This window comes from Sus scrofa, chromosome 10, assembly GCF_054392235.1.
Source record: "Sus scrofa isolate SSC_HxYL_T2T_F1_AM1 chromosome 10, Sscrofa_HxYL_maternal_Yorkshire_Landrace_v2.0, whole genome shotgun sequence".
NCBI lineage: Eukaryota > Metazoa > Chordata > Mammalia > Artiodactyla > Suidae > Sus > Sus scrofa.
This window is the reverse complement of record NC_139392.1, coordinates 15,384,902-15,400,237: the sequence shown is the minus strand read 5'-3', so window position 1 is coordinate 15,400,237 and position 15,336 is coordinate 15,384,902. Positions and strand designations below refer to the sequence as shown.

The 15,336-nt window shown below is 47.0% G+C and overlaps 1 protein-coding gene and 1 long non-coding RNA gene across 3 annotated transcripts in view; both read right to left on the bottom strand.

The window, feature by feature from the left end:
* The window catches only part of CNIH3 (cornichon family AMPA receptor auxiliary protein 3), a 208,091-nt gene that overhangs the window by 119,063 nt on the left and 73,692 nt on the right, over nucleotides 1-15,336 (bottom strand). The window lies entirely within an intron of this gene.
* LOC146398816 (uncharacterized) lies at nucleotides 6,354-11,888 on the bottom strand. The gene is made up of 2 exons (XR_014817459.1): nucleotides 10,904-11,888; nucleotides 6,354-10,209 (listed from the first exon to the last, which is right to left on the bottom strand). It is a non-coding gene; the product is annotated as an uncharacterized LOC146398816 (long non-coding RNA).

The following is a 15,336-nucleotide window of genomic DNA, read 5'->3' as shown; positions in this document are numbered from 1 at the left end:
TGGACCCCTAGCCTGGGAACCTCCATATGCCATGGGAGCAGCCCAAGAAATGGCAAAAAGACAAAAAAAAAAAAGTTCTCATCACAAGAAAATAAATGTATCACTATGTGTGGAGATTGAGGCTAACTAGACTTGTTGTGGTGATCTTTTCACAATATATACAGAGATCAAATCATTATGGTAGACACCTAAAACTAACACAATGTTATATATCAACTATGTCTCTGTAAAACTGGAAAAATAACTTAAAACTAAAATGTGACAAAAATATTTTGAGGAAAAATAAAAGAAAATATGACAGACGTTCCCTGGTGGCTCGGTGGGCTAAGTGGTATCGTTACTACTGTGGCTCAGATTTGATCCCTGACCCAGGAACTTTTGTATGCCATGGGTATAGCCAAAAAAAGAAAAGAAAAGAACGGAGTTCCCGTCGTGGCGCAGTGGTTAACGAATCCGACTAGGAACCATGAGGTTGCGGGTTCGGTCCCTGCCCTTGCTCAGTGGGTTAAGGATCCGGCGTTGCCGTGAGCTGTGGTGTAGGTTGCAGACACGGCTCGGATCCCAAGTTGCTGTGGCTCTGGCGTAGGCCGGTGGCTACAGCTCCGATTCAACCCCTAGCCTGGGAACCTCCATATGCCGCGGGAGCAGCCCAAGAGATAGCAACAACAACAACAAAAAGACAAAAAAAAAAAAAAAAAAAAAAGAAAAGAAAAGATGACAATAATATTAATATTATTAATTTTGTCATTCAGGCAACAAATATTTAATGAGAGCAGTGTTTCATGGTCAGTGTTACCCTGTGTCATGATTATCCCATTAGGTCTTGGGGACTCAGATATCCAAGCTGTATCACCTCCAGAGTTCCCTTATGGGGCAGTGGCTTAAGGATCTGGCATTGTCACTGCAGCGGCTCTGGCTGCTGCTGTGCAGCAAGTTTGATCCCTGGCCCGGGAACTTCCACATGCTGTGGGGACAGCCAAACAAAGAAACAAACAAAGATGTATCACGTCCTGTCTACACACAAAAAGTTCGCAGTTCCGTGGAGGAAACAAATGTTGGGAGAAAAACACAGCAGAATGAGGTAAACATTTCTTGGTGGCGAGGATCGAGGTTGACATTTACTCGCTAAAACTCAGATACGCAGAAACTAGAAACATATTTGCTAGAACTGTCCTTATCTTGTGCTCAATCCCCAGTGACAACACATGTACACAAATCCTAACTTTTCCAATAAAAAGATAACTCCGCCTCTTCCAAGTCAGAAACATTTCTCTCAGGTAAATATTCACTCACATACCAAGTTCAAATTCCCTATCAGGTCTCTTCCTCTTTCCTGGAGCTCTGGCCACACACCCCCTTTTATCGAGATGGCCACAGGGGACTTCCCACTGTGGCTCGGCAGATTACAAACCCAACTAGTATCCATGAGGATGCGGGTTCGATCCCTGGTCTCGCTCAGTGGGTTATGGATCCGGCGTTGCTGTGAGCTGTGGTGTAGGTTGAAGATGTGGCTTGAATACCGAGTTGTTGTGGCTGTGGTTGTAGACCAGCAGCTGCAGCTCCAATTCGACCCCTAGCCTGGGAACTTCCATATGCCACAGGTATGGCCCCCAAAAGACAAAAGAAAAAGGAAAAAAAAAAAAGGCTAGTAGGATTTTGGTCAAGAGAAATGGGAAGGAAAGGCATTACAAGCAGAGGGCAAAAGAAAAGGCACACAAGAGAACCACACCTTCAGAAACGGGAAGGAGTCTGGCAGGACTGGCGGGTGGTGGCAGGTGAAGCGGGAAAGTTGAGCCAAGGCAAATACTAAAGGACTTGAGAGAGATGCCAGAGTGGAGATTCTGGTGGGAAAGAAATGGAGGGGTGAGGTGGGCTGAAAGCAGAGGGTGCTTCCAGAATTATTCATATGAATTGTTGACTGAAAAAAAAAAATGCCCAACATGAGAGCCAGAAATCATTTTACTTGTGCCTCTTAGAAAACTCAGGAACTGCGCCAAGGCGGGGGGCGGGGGGGCTGGGGGGGCCGTCTCTATGTGATTTTAGTAAAGGGGGGTTACACCTTGGTGGAAGGTAGCTGCTAGTCACAAGGACCAAATGTCTCCATTAATGATTTTCGTGTTTTCTCGATTTGAGAAGATGCAAGAAATTGGATTTATAAAATCTTCTAAAAACATTTCTCTGAAGGCCTGTTCTGCTAGTTTGTCCCAGAGTGCAGGGTACCTCACTCCTGATTGCCACCCTGAACTCCTTTCTGGGGGTGCTGAAGGCCAGCGATTGCAGTGGCCAGTGGCTTCATTTTATAGAACCAGCTGCGAGCAACAACTTTGAGTGGGCAGAAGGAATGCTTTGTTGGTGCATAACAGGTTACTGGAAAAGCCAGCATACTTGGGGCTTCTTCCCTGACCCTGAGACCGATGTCAGCAGATGTAGCTGTGTCCTCCTCGGTCCTAATTATGTCCCTTGGGCCCAGCATCATCAACTTGATGCTGGGTCAACCCACACTGGCATTTCTGAGATTCCCATGTTCTTACCTTACACTAAGGCTGAGGAAAAAGCCACCCCATCACCTCGGCCACAAACTAGGAATATTCCAAGGAAACAAATTAAACGATCATAGCATGCTTCCTTTTTTTCGAAGGGGTCAAGGCAGATCCAAATGCCAAATCATGGAGCCAACTATATGCATATATGTCTCAAATGACAAATCCGTTTGTTCATCACATTCAAGTTTTGCAATCCTGATGACTGCAACGTGAGTATTTTCACCAGTCTCTGTGCCATGACAGAAAGGATCGGCTTCCCAGAAAGCGAGGGTCTACAGCAACACTTTTTCCTCTGCCTTTTCATGAAGCATTGTGTGCACTGACAAAAAGGATTTGTGACCCAATCAGTTTTGTTTTGTTTTGTTTTGTTCCCTAGCCCCCGAACAAGACTTAAACTCTGTTTGTTCAAGAACAGGATGTGCCTTACTGTCTTAAACACCATCAGGCAGAACCACATCGCTGAGTCGCCCTTACTCTGAGGATGTGCGAGGACCAATAATCGTGCAGTGTTTGTGGGCATTGTGAGCCTCGGTAGAGCAGAAACTTGACACATTTTCTTCCTAACGTTTTTGGCTTTGTAGATTAGAACTCTCTTTTAAAGGAGAGAACTGGACCAAAAGGAAGCTGGAAATTATAATAAAGGTGCTTTTGAAACATTAAGAATGATGGTTATGTCAACAGTAGCCGTGGGCAAAAATATCCTTTTAAACCGTTGCCCACAGAGATCTCCAAGAGCTATATATTCTGTGAATTATTTCCCAAGAAAGTGGTATAGAGAGGTTAATGCAGCCTCAAGTGATTTGGAAAGTCTAGTACATTCTAGTTTGTAAGATCCATAAACAATGATGTCAACGAAAAAAATTCATCAGTGTATCTAAGAAATGGACATTTTTATAGGAGCCAAATTGAGGATGATAACACCAGAACAGCCTCTCAGAAACCTCTGAGATACATATGGAATTTCCCAGGCTAGGGGTTGAATCAGAGCTACAGCTGCCGGCCTACCCCACAGCCAGAGCAACCCCAGATCTGAACTGCGTCTGCGACCTACACCACAGCTCATGGCAACACCAGATCCTTAACCCACGGAGCGAGACCAGGGGTCGAGTCCGCAACCTCATGGTTCCTAGTCGGATTCTTTTCTGCTGTGCCACGACAGGAATGCCAAGCAATGTTTTAAGGAGTTGTCTTGTTGATGCTAGGAGAATGCTGCTTTTTATGATGAAGCAAGGATTTCTGCCAATGGGTAGGTTTGGTTGTTGCGGTCAACCAAAAAAAATTGCACCACCTAAAGGTTATGGATGATGTTTTTTTTGGTGGACTAAACTGAGGCCTTAGGCCTGGGACAGAGCATCTTGGGAGCTCTGGAGACCAGTCCGAAGAGGCAAGTAGGGGAGCCAGGATATATAAGAGTTTTTGTAACAAAGACCAGGTAGTTAGAACATCAAAAGATTACTGTTGATTGAAGAGAGCCAGATTATCTCAAATTAAGGAATTTCACGCTCTTCTGTGTATAGGAAGATGCAAGAATCTAGGCTCATTGAAATCATTCCTTTGACATGTAGCTCAGCTGTCTAGTCAGTGTCCTGTGCTTTCTCATCCTGAGTCGCCTCGGGGTGCACTGGGGGAGCTGGCCGTGGTGGGGGGCCTGCAGCAGCCATTGGCATTCGGTTTCCATCCTGAGTTCCCTCAGGGCTCACTGTCGGGGAGGCGGTAATGTAGTGATTTGATGGCTGCAAATCCTTTGCTTACTGCGATGATAGGCAACAATTTTCCCCTCACAAGCCTGTTGACTTTAAAAAATGCAGCAAACCTGAAAGTTGAGAATTCAGTTTTGGGTTTTTTTTGTCTTTTTTTTTTTTTTTTTTTTTTTTGCTTTTTAGGGCCACACCCACAGCATGTAGAGGTTCCCAGGCTAGGGGTCTAATTGCAGCTGTTGCTGCTGGCCCACACCACAGCCACAGCAATGCCAGATCCAATCCGCGTCTGCAACCTACACCAGAGCTCACGGCAACACTGGAACCTTAACCCACTGAGCAAGGCCAGGGATCGAACCCACAACCTCATGGTTCCTAGTCGGATTCGTTAACCACTGAGCCACGACGGGAACTCTGAGAGTTCAGTTTTATTTAGAGCAGAATTAGGACTTAAGCCCGGGAGACAGCATCTCAGGGAGCCCTGAGAAACCCCTCCGGGGAGACGACGGGGGAGCCAGGATATACAGGCAGGTAGCAGGAACAAAAGGTTGCAGAAGGCCGGATTTCTCAAGCGAAGGAATTCAGCTCATTTCTGGGGAAGATGCAAAGGTGGGGGTTTACTGGAATGGCTCCTTTGAGATGCACCTCCGCTAGCAGGACAGGGGTCCCGTGTTTTCACAGCCCTCAGGGCTCCCGGCTCACTGTGCCATCCTCTGTTCTGTCCCTTCTCTACAGCCCAGGGACCGCCCCAAAGAGGCCCATGTATAGGATATGGGGTGGGGGGGCAGCCGGGCACACATTTTACAAAGTTTGCTGCTGTCTCCTGCCGGTTACTGCTAGTTAGAAGGAGCAGACATCACCATGGAGGAGGATCTTAGTGCTTTTCTAGACATGCAGAGAGGCAAGAATTGGGCACAAAAAATCTTCTCCTAAAAATATCTATCTTCAGATGAAGACCTGCCCTTCCAGTTTCCCAGAGCACAGAGCGCCTCACTCCTGGTGGTGTTCACGCTGAGCTCGGCTCAGGGGGCGCAGCGGGTCAGCAGCTCTGGTGGCTCATGATGCAATCCAGGTAGAGGCAGATGGCACGTGCCAAACTCCAGTTCACACAAACTTAAACCACGATCACAAGACTGGTTTAAACGTTTTGCAAGAAAAATCCTTTGCACTGTGCCTCCTCCTATGTACACACTCAGTCAACGACTCCTAGAACACACACACACACACACACACACACACACACACACACACACACACACACACAGTATACTGAGAGGCGCCCCCAAGCGTTGCAAAGTCTTTGCTGGGGAAGGTTACCAGTTTGGCAGCCTGCCTCTTGTTACTGAGAAAAACTGCTGCTGAATTGAAGAAACTGGACTTTTCATTTCTAAATCTGTGCACACAGCCTTGGGGCATCTGTTAGGTGAGACTGAGGAGGACTGGGAGGTGGAGGAATGTCTGTGCAGGACGTATTTAGTCCTAAACTACCCCACCCGCCCCGTCTAGAACTGAGGCTGTTGAGGGTTCTCTCAGCCAGAGACCTGTGAAGGAGCAAACTGAGCTGTATCCATCCATATATTACCATACCTTTGTATCAGCTGTAATTATTCCTCCTGACAGACAGGGGCATCCTGGTGCCAAATAGAGCAGGTTAACGCCACCCAGGTGCAGGGGCCAGGCAGCAGGCAGGGTGCAGTGAGGCCGCTCAGCCATCTGGTGCTTAGAAGGAAACACCTGAGACTCACACCTGCACCCCCAGCCCCAAAGCAAACCACTTGGTGATGCCAAGTCACCATGGGTCCATGCTGTGACTTCTCATTCTCTTCCAATTAGCCCTTGACATTCATGGGGACCTGATCTCACCAGGATAAAAATGCTGGGTTGTCAGTGACCGAGGTGGAGAGTAGGAGGCAGAGAAAGTTAGTAGTGTGATGTGTCTTGAGGTCTCAACAAGCCCAGGTGACCGACAGCTTTACCTCTTCCATCCAGACATGGTCCTGATGGGAATAACAACGGATTCTTTTCTAAAAATGGTTATTGTTTATGGTTAAGGCTAAATTGTTCTCTTATTTCTGTCATCTTAGAAAACAAGGGATATGTTCAAACTCTAGTGTCTTTTTTTTTTTTTTTGGTTCTTTTTTTTTTTTCCCCCACTGTACAGCATGGGGATCAAGTTATCCTTACATGTATACATTTTTTCCCCACCCTTTTTTCTGTTGCAACATGAGTATCTAGACATAATTCTCAATGCTACTCAGCAGGATCTCCTTGTAAATCTATTCTAAGTTGTGTCTGATAAGCCCAAGCTCCCAATCCCTCCCACTCCCTCCCTCTCCCATCAGGCAGCCACAAGTCTATTTTCCAAGTCCATGGTTTTCTTTTCTGTGGAGATGTTCATTTGTGCTGGATATTAGATTCCAGTTATAAGTGATATCATACGGTATTTGTCTTTGTCTTTCTGACTCATTTCACTCAGTATGAGATTCTCTGGTTCCATCCATGTTGCTGCAAATGGCATTATGTCATTCTTTTTTATGGCTGAGTAGTATTCCATTGCAAACTCTAGTGTCTTCTACTTTTTTGTGCCACCTGTGCCCTGCACGTAGCAGGCATTTATAAAATTTATCAATGCTAGATGATGGATAATTAGTACCAGAGCCTGCTCGTTTAGAAAAAGAACTTTCCAAAAGAATGTATATATATGTATGACTGGGTCAGTTTGCTATACAGCAGAAATTGAAAGGACATTGTAGAAGTTCCCCTTGTGGCGCAGGGGAAACAAATCCAACTAGTATCTATGAGGATGTGGGTTCCAACCCTGGCCTCACTCAGTGGGTCAGGGATCTGGCGTTGCCATGAGCTGTGCTATAGGCCATAGACGCAGCTCTAATCCCGCATTGCTATGGTTGTGGTGTAGGCCAGCAGCTACAGCTCCCATTTGACCCCTATAGCCTGGTAACCTCCATATGCCGTGGGTGCGGCCCTAGAAAGAAAAAAAAAAAAAAAAGGATATTGTAAATCAACTATACTTTAATAAAAAAAAAATTTTTTTAAGAAAGAGAACTTTTAAGAAACCAAAATCTGGAAGCACAGGCATGGAGCGCCCCACATAGGGCACAGCTCAACATGTGACTGCTCAGGGGAGCCCAGTCTATCAAATCAAAGAGAAACATGGCTCACATCACATGGACCCTTTCAGTGTGGGGACCTGTTCCTCCCTAGGGTCCTGCCTGCAGATCCCCTTGGGAAAAAAAAATATATCTTCACCTTAGAGGTTTTGTTTGAGAGTCTGTCCTCTCTTTGGGAAGATATATGAAGACACCACTCAGCAGAAGAGACATGGAGGGACCATATGGCTGGTAAATGAGAGGCTATTCTCAATCCAGGGCCAACAGGAACGCGGGAAGCCTGAGCGCAAATTTAGATTGAAACCTGGTACCCAACAGTATAAAGTTAGAAACTCCCTTGAACCATCTGGCTCTTTTAAATAAATACCTGTCTGTCCAATCCTAGAATGGAAAGGAACTTCAGAGTCTAGCTTTCTTCCCAGACACAGCATCTGGCTCATCAGCAGAGCCCAGCAGCCATGGGAGATGCTTCATATGGACCAGCTAACTGAACCTGCAGCAGTGGCTGCCAGTCTGAAGGATCTTAAAGTGCTCTGGAATCTTTCTGATTCCACCCCCCATTCACACTTCTCTTCCCTCCTCCTACTTCTTTTTTTCATTATCCAATCTGAGGCTGGAACACACAGACACACATGCACACACATATGCACACGCATGCACCATGCAACCCTATCTAAATGTTTCAATAGACCATGTCCTTCTGCCAATCCTTCCCCAAAGGTCTTCCCTTCGCATAGACATGTGCCTTTCTGCTTTCCATCATGTCTCTCTCCCCTTCTTGACAGTGGCCCCTAAGAATCAATGTTTCACTTCCCTGTGTGAAGTCACCATTCCTAAGTACGAAACATGGTGTCACCCAGTCAAATCAATGCGTATCCCAGACCCTCCTCCCCCATCTCCATCACATGGCCTTAAGGTCTTCCCCAACCATACACAGGCTTGCCCCCTGCTCACACTACCTTGACCTTTGACCTTGCCTAGAAATGGCCTAACCTGACCAGTTTCCGTCTACTGAAGCTTCAGCCCTTGGAAACAGAAATGAAGACAGAGTCTGGAGCGGGAGGGCTGGCAGTAAAGGCCACAGGAAAAGAGAGACAAGTAGGACCTCCCTTACCTGCTTCCCACTTCTCCCCACTCAGGAGCCCCCTTAAAGAGTAAATGAGGGCGTTCCTGTCGGGCCTCAGCGGTGACGAACCTGACTAGGATCCATGAGGATGCGGGTTCGATCCCTGACCTCGCTCAGCGGGTTAAGGATCCGGCGTTGCCGTGAGCTGTGGTGTAGGTCAAAGATGCGGCTGGGACCTGGCATTGCTGTGGCCGTGGTGTGGGCCGGCAGCTGCAGCCCCAATTGGACCCCTAGCCTGGGAACCTCCATATGCCGCGGGTGCAGCCCTAAAAAGAAAGAAAAGAGTAAATGTAAATGAGATAATGATGTACAAATATACTCAGTAAGCTGTTACACTCAATTCAAATGGAACCTAACGTTGCTATTCATTGTTCATCACAAAAAAATCCCGTAATTCACACAGAACTGACATCCTCAATGGTTCCGCCACTGAGCTGCACCTCCGCCACACAATGATTTAGTCTCAGTCTTAGTCACTCAGTCTTAACCCCTCTCCCGCCGTCTTCTCTCCACATTGCCAGGCGGAGTTTCCACCCACTCTTGTTTCCCAGAGTCCTCCAGTCCGCTCTCCTCATTCACTCTCTTTTGCCCTGAACTCAGCCCAGTCTCTTGTCACCTGGAACTGAAGTAGGACTCTCTCTTACCCTAGGATCCACCCACCCTGTCAGTTCAGACCCTCCAAGACACAGAGGCCAAGAGAGGATCAGACGCAAGATGCTGACTGGAGGGCGGGGTGAGGCTGGGCAGACACATGTGCAGGATAAAGAGCGAGGGAGCCGCAGGAGAGCCTTGGGCCGCAGTGCAGGCCCACCCTGTGAGAGGAGGAGGAAGATGGGGTGGGAGGAGCCTCTGACCACCGTGCAGTCCTGAGAAAATCTCAGCTGACCAATGGGTAGTCTCCAAGCCAAGGACCTCATTAAAGGAACCCCACATGGGACAGAAATGAGGCTTTAGCACCCTCTCTGCACTCAGGCACTGACAGGAGACAGCCCAAGAGAAGCATGGCTTCCGCATAAATATCAGAGTAATGGGAGAAAGATAGTTTTTCCAGGAAAGGTACTGGGCCGGTTGGATCCACATAAGGCGAAAAACTGAACCTTCCTCTCACACCAGTCATAAACGTTAGTGCCACGTAGACTGGATCTAAAGATGAAAGGAAAAAAAAAAAAGACTCAAAACTATGAAAGACCAAAAAAATGGTTAAACTTTTAAAACATAATACAAGAAAATGCATTTATGACCAAGAAAGGAAGCCTGAAAAATACACAGGGCTTGCCCGGCAGTGAATCTCGAGCCTGTGCCTTACAGAAGCTGGGACTCTCAGCCAACACCCACCCTGCTCCACTTCCTCTCCAGCATCAGGACCAGACACCTGAAGGCCACATTTCCCAGCCTCCCTCGCCAGCTGGTTCTGCCAGTGGGAGGCACTGGGAGGAGGCTGGAAAATAGGGGAAAGGGAGAAGCCATCCTTTTCCCCTGATTCTGGCAGCAGCATCAGCAACAGGGGCGGTGACAACAGTGACAGAAGCAATAACGGCAGTGGCAGCAGCAGCAGTGGCAGGAACCGGTGAGGGCTCTTGGACTCCTGGCAGCCGGTTCCAGAGCGGCAGTCGCAGCCGTGGGCTCCAGTAACACCGTGTTCTCCCTGGCACCCAACCTTAGAGGTGGAGCGCTGCCTCAGATTGCCAGCTCGGCCTCCCCCTTTTTGCTCTCCCCTGTTCCAAGACCTTTGTCGCCAATTTCCTAGGTTAAATTCTCTCTGCTTAAAAAACAAAGAGTAGTTTTTGCCTCTCCAGGTAAATTAATGCTCAGCTCCTAAAACAGCCCCCAGAGACTGACTCCAAGACGGGACTCTGGATCGGTTACCTGAGCTGACCTGGCTTAAATCAGTGACCACCTTAATGCCAGAAGAAATGGGATACTGGTCTCCACGGTATGCAGTGGCAAACGTTACTTAAGTTGTCACCCTGGCTGCTTGGGATGAAGCACTGATGGGAGGCAAGCCTTGAGGAGACCAACTGGTGGCTGTAATTGACCATTTTGGTGGGAATAATACATATAAACGCTCTGGATGGGCTGGCTGCATCTGAACACCTGGTGAGGTTGCAGGAAAAAAAAAAAAAGACAAGCTCAGGGCTTTACCATCTCAGCTAGCAAGGTTAAAGAACCATAAAGCTTCTATAATACCAAAAGAGAATCTTCTGGAGTTCCCATTGTAGCTTGCAGGGTAAGGGCCCTACATTGCCTCCGTGAGGATGTAGGTTCGATCCCCGAGCTCGTTCAGTGGGTTAAGGATCTGGCGTTGCCCCAAGTGGCAGCATAGATCACAGATGCGGCCTGGATCACGTGTTACTGTAGCTGTGGCGAAGGCCTGCAGCTGCAGCTCCCATTCAACTCCAGCCCAAGAACTTCCATATGCTGCAGGTGGAGCCATTAAAAAGAAAGAGATAGAGAGAATCTCTTGCCTCTTATAGCCATGGAGCCAATCTAGCTAAGACATCAGAGCTCAGATTTGACCCTGTAGGTTGCAGAACTACAATGAACAGATCCCCTGGGTCTCTTACATGACCAATGAGTCTACGGTCGGTCAACCAATCGAGTTACTGTTCTAGGTCACGGGTACAGAGATGAACAAGACCAACAGCGCTTTTACCCGCAGAGAAATCCATGTAAAGATCTGGAGGAAAGGCATTCTAGGCAGAGGGAACAGCAAGTGCCAGGCCCTGAAAAGGAGCCAGCTTGGTGTGGATGAGGGGCAGGAAAAAAGGCCATTGCGGCTGCAGTGCAGTGACTGTGGAGAAAAGCAGCAGGAGATGGGGCTGGAGAGGCAGCAGGGGTCAGGTCTGGAGAAGCCACAGTGAAGACTTAGTTTACTCTGGTTTAACAAAAGCCAGTTGGAAGTGCCAAGCAGGTAGAATACGGCAAAACAATGCTGACGCCAACCACCCAGGGTCAGCACAGACCCCATGGCCCCTGAGAAGACTGGCATTAATTCAGATGCAAGCTGCAAGTTCAGGGGTCCTGAGGCCACCCACAGATCTGAACAACTGGCTGAAAATTCAGGGGGTCCTATGACTCCCTCAAATTCAACAATTCACTAGAACAACTCACAGAACTCAGGAAAGCACTATACTTAGAGTTTTATTATAGAAGATGCAAATCAGGGGAGTTCCCGTTATGGCTCAGTGGTAACAAAGCCAACTAGTATCCAGGAGGGCAACGGTTCGATCCCTGGCCTTGCTCAGTGGGTAAGGTGTAGGTCACAGACATGGATTGGATCCTGAGTTGCTGTGGCTGTGGTGTAGGCCAACAGCTGCAGCCCCAATTCAATTCCCAGCCTGGGAACTTCCATGTGCCGTGGGTGCTGCCCTAAAAAACAAACAAACAAACAAAAGAAGCAAATCAGGACTAGCCAAATGAAGAGCCCCACAGGGCATGGTTTGGGAGCTTCCCCAATGCAGGGCTTCCATGCTTCTCCCCAGGGAACCTGGATGTGTCACCCTCCCAGCACACACGTGTGTTCACCAATCCCAGATGCTCACCTAAGCCTCGGTGTCCAGAGCTTTGGGGTCCAGATGACTCCCATCCCGAGCCATCTCATTAGCATAAACGATCAAGACCCACTGTGCACAACAGCATTCCTAATGCTTGGGAAATTCTAAGCGTTTTAAAGAGTTTTTAGAAGCTCCACGTCAGGAACCTGGGACAAAGACCAAAGACACTATTATGTAACAGCAAGAGAGGGTCATAATCTGAGTTAAATTTTAGGAAGATCATGGCGGCCGCTATATTGCCCCATAAGAGTGATGCATGAATCCTGTTCTAACCAGATGGGCTCTGGGCAGACACCTTGGCTGTCTCTGGCTGCCTCGTTTCCCTTGGTCCCTGTCCATTGTCCAAACCTGGTTCTCTAACCTCTCAATTCCAGGAGCTGCATGATATCCTCGAAGTAAACGTTTTGTGCCCAAGTCAACCAGAGTTGGTTTCTGTTGTTTTCTACCAAGAACCCTAAGAGTGCCTACCCTCTCTTTCCACCATTAGGCTTCCATGGAAGAGACGGTGGTTGACCCGTAGTTTCTGAGCTTACATGTTCCAGATCCAGACCCTCAGACTGGTTTTCAGTTCTTTTTTTTTTTTTTTTTTTTTTTTTTTTTTAATTTAGGGCTGCACCTGCGGCATATGGAAGTTTCCAGGTGAGGAGTCAAATCAGAGCTTCAGCTGCCGCCTACACCACAGCCACAGCAACATAGGATCCAAGCCAAGTCTGTGACCTACACCCCAGCTCACAGAAACACTGGATCCTTAACCCATGGAATGGGGCCAGATATCAAATCCACAACCTCGTGGATACTAGTCAGGTTCGTTTCCGCTAAGCCATAACAGGAACGCCCTGATTTTCAGTTCTACTTCCAAATTCCTAGGAAAGCGAATCTGTCCATTTGGGGTCAAATATACTCTCTTAGTCCAGTCAAGGCTATAGCTGGGAAGACAGGGTCATGTAATACAAACATCACTGATGGGGTCTCATGTGCCTAAAATGATTGTAAGTAGAACAGATCCCCCCCCCAAACATTATTTCCAACATACAGGTGGGATGTACACTTGATCTTAGCCAAAAGGCCGAGAAGCGATACACAGGTGGGATTTAGATAGCTAGGGGAGAAAAAGGATGTACAAGAAGGAAAACACGAGCTGATTATGCACAGAAGCTGCAACGGTTGTGGCATTTTGTAAGAACAGGAAGGACTCTGGCCGAATCAGAGTAGAGGGATCTGATAGGAAGTGGAGGAGGCGTGAGCTGGGCTAGGAAGGGTGAGGCCCGGTTATGAAGAACCCAGACACTCGGCAGAAAAGTTTCCACCTGTGAAGAAAATGAGCAACCACTGAATTTTTCTCGGCTGGAGAAAAGTCTGATCAAAGTATTACCTACACAGTGGTGGCAAGTTGGACTGGAGGTGATGGTGACGGAGAATGACAGGGAGATGCCGTTCTTTGAAAACAGGTTATGCAGAGTTCTCTGGTGGTCTAGTGGTTAAGGACCTGGCATTGTCACTGCTGTGGCCTGGGGGCCATCCCTAGCACAGGAACGTCCGCATGCCAGAGGCACGGCCAAAAAAAACCCAGAATATAGTAGTTTACTCTGTATGGGAAATGAAAGAGAAATAAATCACGATTATAAAATCCCAGGTGGTTAACACGAGAGAGCAGTAAATCTCAAAGTTACAAACAACCAATGTCTGAATGCTCCATAAAAAAGAAGAGCCAGTGGCACACAGTGTCCTTTCTGAGCTCGTATCTGTGATGGTCCCTGCCTTTCAGGAGGCAGCAGCATGGCCCATTGCCATTCCTGATGGCAGGGAACCATCACATGTAATGAACACCTCTTTTCCTCTTTAAGGTGTGTGTGGGGGGGGGGTAAGAAATCTTACATTTTTGCTGACTCAGCTCAATTTACCAAGAGGGGAAATTTATTTTTCCTGGGCACACATACCCGTCTTAAGAGCCTCTTTTCCCTCTTTCCTCTCATGTAATTTCTATTCAATTACCTCTGGAAAATGTCTCTCCCTTTTGTCCCCTTTTTCTTTCATTTGTAAGTCAAAAAACAAAAAAAAAATAAAATAAAAATGACCCTAATCAGGAATGATAGGTTTAAAACAGGGCCAGTGACACATCCATATGAGAAAAAAGGGAAGCCCGACATTTAGAAATAAAATGTAATGTCACAAAGAACCAGGAGCAGAGTTCCCATAATGGCTCAGTGGTTAATGAATTCGACTAGGAACCATGAGGTTGCGGGTTTGATCCCTGGACTCGCTCAGTGGGTTAAGGATCCTGCATTGCCGTGAGCTGTGGTGTAGATCGAAGACGTGGCTCGGATCCCGAGTTGCTGTGACTGTGGTGCAGGCCAGTGGCTACAGCTCCAATTAGACCCCTAGCCTGGGACCCTCCAGATGCTGTGGGTACAGCCCTATAAAAGACAGAAAGACAAAAAAAAAAAAAAAAAAAAAAAGGACCAGGAGCATCAAGTTAAAAAACCTGGGAAAGAGCCCAAATTTCCCTTCAGGCTTTCCACTACAGTACCAATCTGTATTTTCATCCTCCCCTAATGAAATCTATTTTCCCACAGGCATTATCATTTAGTAAAAATGCAAACCTTTCTTAATGAATGTCAGGGATGAGAGATTAAATTACTTACAAAAATGCTGATATTGCAGTGCAAATATTTTTTACTAATTTACCTTGCAAATAAACAATACGGCATCAGTATTCTAAGCTTAAATGGTTTTAGTGAGCCAGCCTGGCTGCCTAGTGAAATTTATAAGGGCATTTTAGGAGCAAATGCATGATAGCTTCAAACAAACAGACTTTCAAGTTGATTTCTAGAAATCTAGATTTTGAAAGTTGAACAGTGCAATACTCAACACAAGATTCCCAGGGGAAATGTGAAGTTATATAATTATTTTAAGTATAGCAATGGAGAAGTTCAACATGCATGTTCAATGCCTGTGACTTCTTAGCATTTGATGTTTGGTAAGCAGCCAGTTCTTTATTTGTTGTTCTTAAGCTGTCGTAATGAATTCAGCTAGCTCACAGAGTGGAAGAAAAGATGAGCTGGAGGTATGAGTTTTGCTGCATGAGTTTTCTAAATATATTTATTGATGCTCCTTAAATTATCCTCAGAGCCGGGTGTCTCTCAACTTAGCAACTTCCCTCTTGGCTGAGCGCCCTCACGATCTCACTTGCATTGTCCGGATCCGCCAGATGCAGCTGCATTTATTTACATTTTTTAAATGAATGAAACGCTTCACTTGTTGACATATGGGAGAGTCTAAAACTGTCCC